This window comes from Montipora foliosa, chromosome 13 (genome assembly GCF_036669935.1).
Source record: "Montipora foliosa isolate CH-2021 chromosome 13, ASM3666993v2, whole genome shotgun sequence".
Classification (NCBI taxonomy): domain Eukaryota; kingdom Metazoa; phylum Cnidaria; class Anthozoa; order Scleractinia; family Acroporidae; genus Montipora; species Montipora foliosa.
The window spans coordinates 30,366,486-30,378,154 of NC_090881.1; the positions used below are offsets into that span (position 1 = coordinate 30,366,486).

At 37.6% G+C, this 11,669-nt stretch overlaps 1 long non-coding RNA gene across 1 annotated transcript in view; it reads right to left on the reverse strand.

The window, feature by feature from the left end:
* Positions 1–2,079: 2,079 nt before the first annotated feature.
* Positions 2,080–11,669, reverse strand: part of LOC137983002 (uncharacterized) — a 31,570-nt gene continuing 21,980 nt past the window's right edge. The window contains exons 3-4 of the long non-coding RNA XR_011118877.1: positions 2,481–2,561; positions 2,080–2,106 (exon numbers count right to left, since the gene is read on the reverse strand). This is a non-coding gene — a long non-coding RNA (uncharacterized lncRNA). The remainder of the gene's footprint in view (positions 2,107–2,480; positions 2,562–11,669) is intronic.

An 11,669-nucleotide genomic window follows, 5' to 3' on the forward strand; every position in this document is an offset into this window, starting at 1 on the left:
CTTCAGTGAGAGCTTAATGTATAAATATTTACATTAACACCGTTTCCTAAAGCGGAAACTCAAGGCGCTAACTTGAAGACATTGTCTCTACCAGAGTCAGAGAAAAGGAGACCAAAGGACATCTCACTATAGAATATTCTACTAAAACAATCCGAAAAATGTAAATCACAATCACAATATTTTTCCCAGAAGAGCACCGCATGGTCCAAAACACCACAAGCAAAGACTTTCTCCAAATCGTATAGGTAAATTGACCAACATAGGCCGCATCCTCCTGGTGGCTACTTAACTTTTGGATACCGAAAATCTCAGTCTTTTTTAGTATCCTCCATATTGCCCGCCATTAATCTTAATGTGAATTTTACGTCACAGAAATCGTTTTGCAGCTCGGGTTTCGCAGACGCCATTTTTCGGGGGAGAAAAACGACCGCCGGAAATACGTCTGCGTTCGCAGGCTACGAATTCTCATGCTTAGCAGAGGAATTTTTGGTTAGAATGAGAATCTTTCTCTATTCGTTAGAAATTGACCGGTACGCGAATATGTTAGGAATTTTTTTTCAATGGGATGTCAAAAGGCCAAGTAGATGTTATGCATAATCGGGCAAGTTCGGGCGATCAAGTTGCACGTGTGACCAGTTATAAATATTTTTCCACAAAATGTTCCCGAATCGTCAAGTATCATCACAGAAGACAAGAACATCATTTTAAAAGCTTATTCTACGCAAAAAGTAGGTTCTGGAGGTAATTTTGAGAGTGGAAATCAAGTTTACGCCCCCTGGTATATTTATATTTAATTAAGTTAACACAACAGAAAGACGCTTGCCTTATTTTGACACGAAAGTGCTTTACTATTGCCATAAAAACTATCCAGTTAAGCTCGCATATTACAAAACATGATGAACTCATAAAGGCCACCTTTTCCAGCGAAATATTTTGAAACCAACAACATATTTGCTGTTAGAGGCAAAACCCCTTCCTATTTCATTACTGTGCGTTAAGACAAGAAACTCATTCGTGTCAAATTACCATACCCTTTCCAGGAAGAACATTTTCCTTGAATAATGAAGCAAAAAATAGACCAAAAGCTTTCTTTCAAAGAATTCTTGGCTGTCACACTTCCAATTTTACCTGAGGACTGTGCAGAGTTGAGTACAAATACCGTAATACAAATAACCAGACAGAGATCAGTTCCACTTAAGGTGTTCGCTTCCTTCTCTGACTTTGTTGAACCCATAAGTTACGAGATAATTTTTTTTCATTTGGTTTCAGTGTTGTACATAACAGCAGACGTAGTAAAATATTAGAAATACAGGTCACTTTGATTTCGGCTCGGCGGTCGATAGCTGTTGTCGAAGTCCATTACTCGTAGCTATTTAGATTCCAGATATTTATTTTCCACCGCCTGTCTTGTTTATCCAATTGACGTTCCATTCTTGAGCTCCATAAGGTATCTATTTTTTAAAGATGCACTAAAATGCCATGCACGTTACAATGACTTTCGACGCCATTGAAGTTTAATTAAATGTTCTCCTATGTGCACCCGGCAAATCTACGCATTATACCAGCCCCCTCAAACCTAACAAAATACGCGCAGAAGACTATGCACAAAGACACCACTTAGCAGGGGAGTGACAGGCAAGACATTTACCGACACGGAAAATTAAAAAAAACACGAAATGCAAGGCAGATTCCGACTGGGTTTGGCAACCCAGTAATTATAGAATTGATTGTACTTTGATTCATCAAAATTATCTTTCTGAAAAGTGTTTAAGAATTGAAACCATTACAAACACATGAGCATTAAGGCGAACTATATTTTAAAGAAAAAAATCTGAAACAGGCAGTCAAGCAGTAAACCGCTCTACAAACAACGTTCAGCTGAATAAACCATTTAACACTTTCGTATTTTACGGAACATCAAACAGAATAGATACCGTCTGTGCAAAATAAAGTGTAAAACCACTTGAGATTTATTCGCCCACTCTTACCTTGTCAGTGATGTACAGTGCTTGACAAATGAGACGGGGCAGGAAGAAGGTGGCCACTAAACCGTCATGTTGTATTCAGCGCTGTCCATCACGAACCTCCGGTCTCAATGCATCCTGCCTATCGAAAAACAATTGCAAGTTTATTATGGCCACTCCTTACAAGACAATTCAGTTAAACTGGCAAAACTTTAAACACATGACGGGCATTCACAACGCCGGTGAGAAACCACACATGTGAACTGCTGATTCGATATTGTGCTGCTATTTTGTTTAAGATTCATAAGTTGCCGATATTAGTTGACTTGATGAGAGAGGAAAAAATATCGAGTTAAAAAACCTTAACTTGCACTAACTCGTTAAACCAACGGCATTGGCTTGTAAAAAGCAAAAAAGAAAGACAAACTACACGACAGGGTAAGAATAAGGGCTTAAGCTTAACTATTCATAGACAAAAAGCCTTTGCAACAGAATACGTTCGAAAAAGCTTGTTACCTCTTGGCCGGTTGAAAATAAGTCGTCATTCCTAGCTGTTCCGGATACTGATAATAAACAGATGTCTTCGTTTGATTGCTCCTTATAAGCAAGTTGAAAACAATTAAGAAATCATCAGAGTAGTAGACAAAAGAACTCATTAATTTATCACCCATTTGTCTGTTCCTCGTGGATCACGTTCTCACGCCATTAGCGCCGGAGATCAGTAGCTATTCACTGACTATTCCCAAGGGCAATCGTCATGCACAGCAGAAACAATGAACAATTAAATTAAAACCTACAACGCCAGTTCTCCACCAGTGATTAAATAAAATAAGAGGACGAAAGGAGATGAATGGTCTCTGGAAAATCACCAGGAAGTATCCTCAAGGGAGGAAGTTATCAAAGAAAAATAACACATGCTAATTTGAGAGACCTTTCTTTCTAATTAACATTAACCGGCTTAAACAGGAGAATTCTGCGATAAACAAGATTTTTTTTTATCAAATATAACGTTATGATTCGTTTCTTTTTTCACTTTCATGTTAAACTGCAGAATACCCAGCCACTTATGTGAATATGAATGGCGTGTGTTGTTGAATTCTTTGTTCATCAAATTATGCCGCTACAAGAGCAAAAAAGTACTTTCATCGCGTACAATTGTGATATGATGCACAAGAAGCTTTTATATAGTAAGGCAACCGTACAATGCCAGAATTTATCAAAATGGCGGAGCATAGACATTCTAAAGCAAAAATAAGCAATTCTGAAATGCATGTTTTCGATGGAATCGCTTGCTTTGAAATCTTTTTAACAACGCTCATTGTCAACCTTATATCATGTCATTTTGAGATCATTTTTAATGAATGAATAGCTATAGTACATAATCGACAGGAGACCCGCGCTTCATCTCTTGTGAAAAAATATATGGCAATGTGACAATATCGCCACCATCAGGACAGAAAACTTTCCTGTCTGTGTCTTCACACTACATGTATAACAGCAACCAGTAATGTGAAAAGAGTGCGAAAACTATTATGACTAAACCAAAACATGATAAAAAAGGAGAGACAATCAAATGTGATTTGTTATATGACTACCCTCTGATCACAACAAACTTGTTTTTGTGCATTTTATTGTCCCTAAGGGATCAATCTGTTCCCTTGTAAATCTTTTCATTCAGAAAAGATTGTTACCACTAGTTAAAACCAAACAATTAAACATTGATTACCCTTTACAAAATGTTAAAAAGAACTAATTAATTAGTGTTGTACTTTGACTGAGATCTCAATAAAGAAACGCGGTCCAGTACAATACTTATTGTGCCATGCACCTTACTCCAAGATGGTCGCCATTTAGATATTCTTTTGTTTTTATTCAAATTAGACCTTGATGCCTCGTTCAAGGCAAAATATTCTTTTGAATTTTCAGCTCAAGAACGAGGCATCAAGGGCTAATTTGAATAAAAACAAAAGAACATTTAAATGACGGCCATTTTGGAATAAGGTGTATTGGTTCGTCATGCATAACAGTGTTGATGGTGACAGCAAGCAAGTAGGCGTGTACGAAAATTAAGTCTATTGATTAAGAATTAAGAGGCATTTTTATTCCGACTAACCAGCCTCAAAGGTAGCTTGCAAAAAGTGGTGTTACATTTGACATAAAAAATGTCAAAAAGGATTGAACTAACAGATAAAAAAGCTCGTGCACAAGTCTCGACCCGACAAAAACAACGGCAGAAATTAAGGCTTCAAGAAATGCTGCCTTTTGTTGCAACTATTTATTGAAAGCACTTTTACGAGGGACACACATTTACTCACAAAAAATAATGATGTTTATCATCACGTAATCTTGTCATTAACGTCAAACCAGAGGTTGATTGATTGTTGATTGTTCAAAACAAAGGGTTATTTTCTTGTTGTTGGCAAATTTGAATACAGGGTTTAGGGTTAGGGTTAGACATGATTATTTGCAAACAGTATCTTTACTTTCCAATAAGCCCCTAGAAGACTGCAAACCATTTTAACGGAGCAGAAAAACTTGATTCCAATAATTCTGTTGTTACTGGAATAAACATAACGAATAGGCTCTTTGATTTTGGTGAGTTGTATTTGTTTCTTGCTTTTTTGACGCAGCGGTTCAGTTCCAATGTAGAACCGCAAGTTTTTATAAACTACATTGGGCATCTGAACTGAAATTGAAAGGAGGTGTGAAATAGTTTGATTATTTTCGTCTGCTTGGTTACGCAGTATCCTGGAAGGCCGTTTCTTAAGCTATTACACATCAAGTAATGAATACTGCGACGCGAGAACATAACATGACATAAATTGGGAAAAATTTCACATTTTAGTGACAGGCAAGACAGTCTTGCTAAGCAAAATAAACGACTACGTTGGTCAAGGGTTTGGTAGTGTTTTTAAACCTCCTATTGACAAATGCAAAGCAAACGTCACTTCGTTTTTGGTACTTAACTTCATAGGGAAAACAACTGTAAGAAAATTTTTGGTCCAAATTCGAGCATCAAAAAGCCAGGCTCATGCAAATTGCGAATTAGAACCACATGTGCAGGCACAAAAATGTTTCCGACATTATTACAACCATAAAGCCTGGTTGACACTGTGACATAAGCATAAGCATAAGCATAAGCAAAAGCTGTGTAAACCGGGAGTGACATAAGCATAAGCACAAACATGAGGAAAAGGAATCGTTTCCATTTCCTTATGCTCATGCTTGTGCTTATGCTCACGTCACGTTTATAACTGTGTAAACCGGGTACAACATAAACATAAGCATAAGACTGAAGTGTCAGCTGTTTTTTATGCCAACGGATATTCAAGTTAATAGAGCCTAAGATGGCGTCCAAACGTACTGTTTTTTACGAGAAACTTGCTGGGGCGGTTCGCAATTATTCGATCCCCGCCTTTGAGACAAATCGCCAGAAATAAAATTCTCAGTCGGCTGGTTACAGTTGCCGAGTCTCTTTGTTCTTTCCTCTTTCGGAAAATATCCCTTACCCAACAGGACTTCTTCGTTTTGTTTTCTCGTTCTCTCCCTTGTCGCTGTCGTCTTCTTCCATGAAGCAGAAGGAGTAATAGTAGGAGGAGAATTTCTTTTGGAAACGTTGCTCGTCCCATTCTCCAGCGAGTTTTTTTCTGGAGCTAACTACGTTTGCGTATGTCACTTTTCTTATGCTTATGCAACATATGTGAACTTCGTTATGCAAACCCTTATGCTTATGTCCAGTGTAAACCAGGCTTAAGTTACACAGCCCGCCTCGATTGGCTTTGGGTTGTGTATTTCTCCAATATGTTAAATTAAAACTATTGAAATAAAATGACGATGATGATGATGATGAAACTGACGTCATTAACATTTCACCTTGTAAATGCTGCTTATTATATATGCAAAACGCGCGTACACATGCATTGTATTCTTAAACTAGCGTCGGGAGTCTTTGAGGTAATTTTCTTCTCGATCCAGCTCTCTCAAGGTTTCAAAGTTAGTAATGACTGACCATTAATAAGAAAATTCCAGTTAAAATAAACAGGTGTCTTTTTTAAATCAAGGCTTAAAACTTGGGTCACTAAGTGTTTAGCTAACAGTTTTTTAATCCAAAGAAAAAGATAACTTCATTTTTTGGTAATAGTAGTAGCAGGAAAGTGAAACCTTTTCTGTACCACTTCGGTTTGATTAGCCCTGGCTTCTTGCCTCTCTTAAAACTCATTCGTCCTTACCACGGACAATTGCAATTAAACAATTTTCTGTAAAAAAAGGAATGAAAGAGCAGATGATGGTCCATCTGTGGTAAATTACCATATATTTAATTGGGTTTTGCAAAAAAAGAGACTATCTTCTCAACATATTTAGCAACATTTCTCCAAAGTGGTGGTGGTTAGTGGTGGATATCTACCTCGCCGCTTCTCAGCTTGGTAATATCCACCACTAGCCACCGACACTGAGGTGAATAGTTGTTTTAGCATATACTAAAACAGTGAGATAATATAGAGCGATTTTGAAATGAGTGTCGTAAAACCAAAACCAAAGTAATTACTTTGGCCAATCAAAAAGGTCGGAGACAATCCAGTAAACCAATCAAAACTCGAAGTAATTACAAGTAGCCGACACAAAGCGCGGGAAAATGTGCACGCGCGAGCCACGATTGGTTTTGGTTTCACTTCTGATTGGTTGAAAAAATGGCGCGAGAACTTTGAACCAATCACTGAGTGAAGTAATCATAAACCAAAGTAATTCACTAATTACTTTCGACACTCAATTGAAAACCACTCTAGCACAAAAAGATGATTTTAACTCATTTATTCCTGCAAAGATTACAACTTTTTCGGGCGCAAAATCCGCGCGAATCGCTCGGAGGTGAATCGCAAAGGATATCTGGGATTTGAGTAGCAAATCAGAGCGCGCGTTCAACGCTATCCACTGTTTAAGTATATACTAAATTATTTTATAGTCAATTCCGTGCCGCCCAACTTAATCAACTCAATTTAGGTGCTGGGAAGCCCGTTTCTTGGCTTGGATCGTTGGTCTTTGGTTTGCAGACACCCGACCCAACCGAACCGAATCAAAGCTGTTGTTTTTGTCTCGGTATTGTAAAGAATGTATTGTAGGAGAACAGCAGAATTGAATGGGTGTCACGAAAACTCAGACCCCGAAAACTCAGACCTCAGACCTCAGACCCCCGAAAACTCAGACTCTCAAAATTAAAAAAAAAAAATTATTCGTCTCAAGTGTTATCACCTGAATTGCTCTCCTATGGTCACGCAACGTTCATATGCAACAGCAACAGGGCGAGATATTTATCTTGTCCGGTTGATCGCCGGCGCGTCGATCAGAGAGTGTAAGACAAATAAGGTTCAAAACAGCAGCCGACACTGTTTCTCAAATCAGTTTTCAGACCTATTTTCAGACCCGAAAACTCAGACATCTTGAGATTTAAAAAAGAGATTAAACTCGTATCAGTTCTCATTACCTTGATGGTCCTTTATCACCGATGATCACAGCCAGAAAGGAGGGGTGGATCCAGAATAGTTCAATTGATTTGCAGAAATCACTCAAATTTTTTCCAAACCTTATTTCTCAGCTCTTTATTGCAGTTCACGAAATCAATTATCCTTCTTGTAACAAAGTATAGATTTTTATCTTCGCTGGTATATCGCTAGCGTATTTCCGGCGAGTGACAGCCGATCGCAGGCTAGTTTATCGCTGCCTCGTCGATTTAAAAACAGTGAAAAACCGACAATCGATGTTTAGAAGAGTAGCCGACATTAATTCTGATTACATTTGGTGGCCACCTTTTTACCGAAGAAATAGAAAGACAGAGTCGCGATAACAAGTGTTATTCAGAATCGCTGTAAGAATTATTCAAAAGTCCGTTTTGTATCCATAGAGCCGAAGACCCTTGTCACGCAATCACCACACAATTTGCTCGAAAACTCAGACCCCTCGAAATTAAAAAATATATATATATTAAATTCGTTTCAATTGTTATCACCTGAATTGCTCTATGGTCACAAAATGTCATAGGCAAAAGCCACAATTTATGTTGCATATGAACATTGCGTAACCATAGGAGAGCAATTCAGGTGATAACACTTGAGACGAATAATTATTATTTTTTTTTTAATTTTGAGGGGTCTGAGTTTTCGGGGGTCTGAGGTCTGAGGTCTGGGTTTTCGGGGTCTGAGTTTTCGTGACACCCGAATTGAATTACTGAAATAAACCAAAGAGGAAGGAGATCAGCAATTGTAAACAAACATATACTGTGAATTGTACCGGGTTCGTGTTCCTCAATAAAAGAGGGTGAAAGGAAAAATAGCACAGCTCTTGATTCTTAATATTAGCGAAGAGAGCACTGATTTTGGCTTATCTACAGAATAGGAGAACCTTTGTTTACATTTTGCGCCTTATTAGCACTTGACTATACCTGTAGCTATCGTTTTCTATCAGTAAGCAAGTTCGCTAACAACGAGTTCAAATCGCAAAGGTGTAAGTAACCTCCATGTTTCGTTGTCTCGAGTTCATTCTACCGTCCGCAAACGGATTTTCCCCAAAACTTTAATTACAACTACTTTCAAATGCCTCGTCGATGACAAAACGGGACGGACTCGAACGCATCTCACTGATTTTGCAGTGTCAGTATGGACATTACAACCAATAAACATAACACTAACATAGCAATGCTCGATAAAAAGAGTATCGATCCTAGGTAATGAACGGTAATATCTTTGATAGAGTGCCACACTTAAAATTATCTGAGTGAATTATCGAAGAGTGAGAAAGTGGCTTAAAATTTGGAGTTTAGACAAACTGTTGCTGACCAGTTGAACTATTTGTTTCACAACTTCAGGGCTTGAAATTGCGACCAATACACTCGCATTTGCGACTGAATTTTTTCCCTTTGCAACTAAAATATCTGGAGAAGTCGCAAATTTGCAACTTGTTTTCATCTTCGCTCTTTCGAAACAAAAGGGTTAGGGTTAGGGTCCAGAAATAATGATTAATACAAATTAGTACTTAAAACATAAAATCAAGAGATTGCGAAGGAAAAGAAGTTTTAAAATTGGAGGTTCATTTTGCAGAGTTTGGGACACCTAAATAGTTCATGGAACTAACTTAGTAGGTGACCCAAAACAAGAATAGGAGTAGAAGGAATAGAGATGCAAAATAATTGTTTTAGGTAAAAAGTATTACTTCATTAATTAAATAGCAGTTAAAGATGATATAATCGTAAAACATTATAATTAGGAATCAATAATAGTATTATAACCATCAATCACAGAATTCAGTCTTGATATATTGACGAAAACAGGAAAACGGCTTGATTTTCTTAACATCAATAGATAAAGAATTCCAAAGCTTTGGACCAGTGTAAATGAGAGAACGAATGCCGTATTGAGTGGTATGAAAAGATGTAACAAACAGATTATCAATCTGTGCTTGACATGTATTATATGAATGAAAAGAAGCCACTGGATTAAAAAAATTAACAAAACTAGAAGGGCTTAGTTTATGGTACCACTGATAAACAAAAGAGAGAAATTCAAGATCAATTATATCAGAGAATTTCAGGAGTCTGAGAGACTTCAGCAGTGGCTCAAAGTGTGATCTTGGGTCGGAAAAAGTCGTTATTCTGACGACTCGTTTTTGCAAGGTAGTTACTGGGTATGTGAGACCCCAAACTTGAATACCATAAGTAAGAAAGGGGTAAATTAGGAATAGTAAAGCATAATGAGTATATCAACATTAACATAGTACCTTCATTTGGAAAATATGAATAGTGTTTTCGATAGTTTTAAGGAAAAGTTCATTAACATGATTCTTCCAAGTCAAGTTTGAGTTAAAAGTGACACCTAAGTATTTGACTGTGGAGACTTCTTGGATGCTTTTAGTTTCTTAGAATGAAAAAGAACAAATTTGGTTTTCAAAATACTGAGAGCTAGTCTATTAGAGTTCATCCACTCAATCACCGCATAGAGCTCTTGATTTAGGATTAGTTCAAGATCATGAAGGTTTTTACGTGAACAGTATATATTAGTGTCAATTATGAAAAAAAAAAACATCATAAGTGAGAACTGAGTTTTAAACGTGGGATTTGAAATTTTCGCGTCGCCTTGTCTAATTCCTTCTCCTCTGTTCTGGAGTTCCTTTAAAAGAGTTATCCTTGTCCTTTTGCCTCATTTTGCACCTTTTGAAAAGCAGTCCAAAAGGAGGGAATTAGGGTGACGTGGGTGTAAACGTTTCCCACGGGTGATTGTGTGCTTTGACGGTATTCTTACGTTGCCTTTGAGGAATACATTAATTAAGGACCACCCGAAGTTTTGATTATCCTTATACTGTACTAGAATTAACTGGCGGCAGGAGATTCAGGAGTTAACCTGAATAAGTTTCCCTTTTTTTTTTAAAGAGGGAAAATTGGCGCTCCTGCTTTATGACAATGAAATCAAAGCTGTTAATTATCATCGATTAAGCGTGTGTTATCAGCAGAGCAGTAGTCTGTCAAAGATCTTGCAAATGTCGTTCACACCGAATGTTGGTATTCAAGTTTAAGCGATCACCCTCGTGGTCAACAAAAATATTACTTAAATTTTCTCTTCGGTATTTGATACCTGCTTCTCAATGTTTTCGTTAACTTGAACTGAAAAGGTTGAATAGCACATTTTTCCTTGACTTCCGCATGGTAAGCATACCGAAAGTTACAATTAAGTGGCGGCACTAACAATTTCTCTAGATCTTCCCATTTTGATTGCTTGTCTTTGTGGGTGCATCTTATCTCTCTCGTCCAAAAGTCCTTTTTTAAAGCTTTAGTGACGTTCGTAGCATTGTTACCAAGCGGGAGAGGATTTTTCAGTCGGCCTTTGAATTCCGAGTTTTTCGAGATCAATGAATTATTAGAAAACGAATACTGAAGGCTCGGGAAAACGCTTCGGTGTTGTTATAGAATTCTGTCGGTGTGAGAGAAAGATCTCGTAGCGACAACAGAACACAGGGCAAATTCAGTTTTGCCAACGAGTCAGCCGAGCGAAAACGCGTGGCTGACGAGGCGGCAGCGTTAATAGAGAGTGTTGTGTGTATGCAGAAAAAAAAAAATCGAGCTCTCCAGACAAAATGTAATGCAAGATAAGGGAACAAGGGTCGCTCATCGTGTGACTTCAAGAACCAATGAAGGCGTGTGGTTTAAAGTAAAGTAAAGTTTATTTAAAGACTCATTGCAGCAATATACAAAGTATCAGGCTGAATTACTGGGCCATATATAGTATTGTATAATACTAAATATAGGAAACAATAAATTATAATATATAGTTACTACAACTATATTATGAATAAATCAATACAAGCTACTTAATGTACTTATAGGTGACACTCTCTTGCGTGCCCTTTGTTCTACAAGAAGGACGCATGCTACGACTAATGCCAGATCTGAGATTGTAATTGTGAACAAACTCCTCCCGTTCGGGGAGAATAAGGTGCAAGGGGTGGTTCTCGTTCCGGAATCTATCATATAAACCTGGCACAGATGGGTGCGCCTCTCACTTAATGTTGTTAGATTGAATGCAATTAACACCTCAAGGTCGAGACAGCAGAAAGCAAATCGTTATCTTTAAGAAAGTTATGACATTTTTTAATTTCGAAGACATGTTTCGATGTTACAAACATCATCGTCAGTACAAAATATTTGAAAAACCGTTGGGACTTATA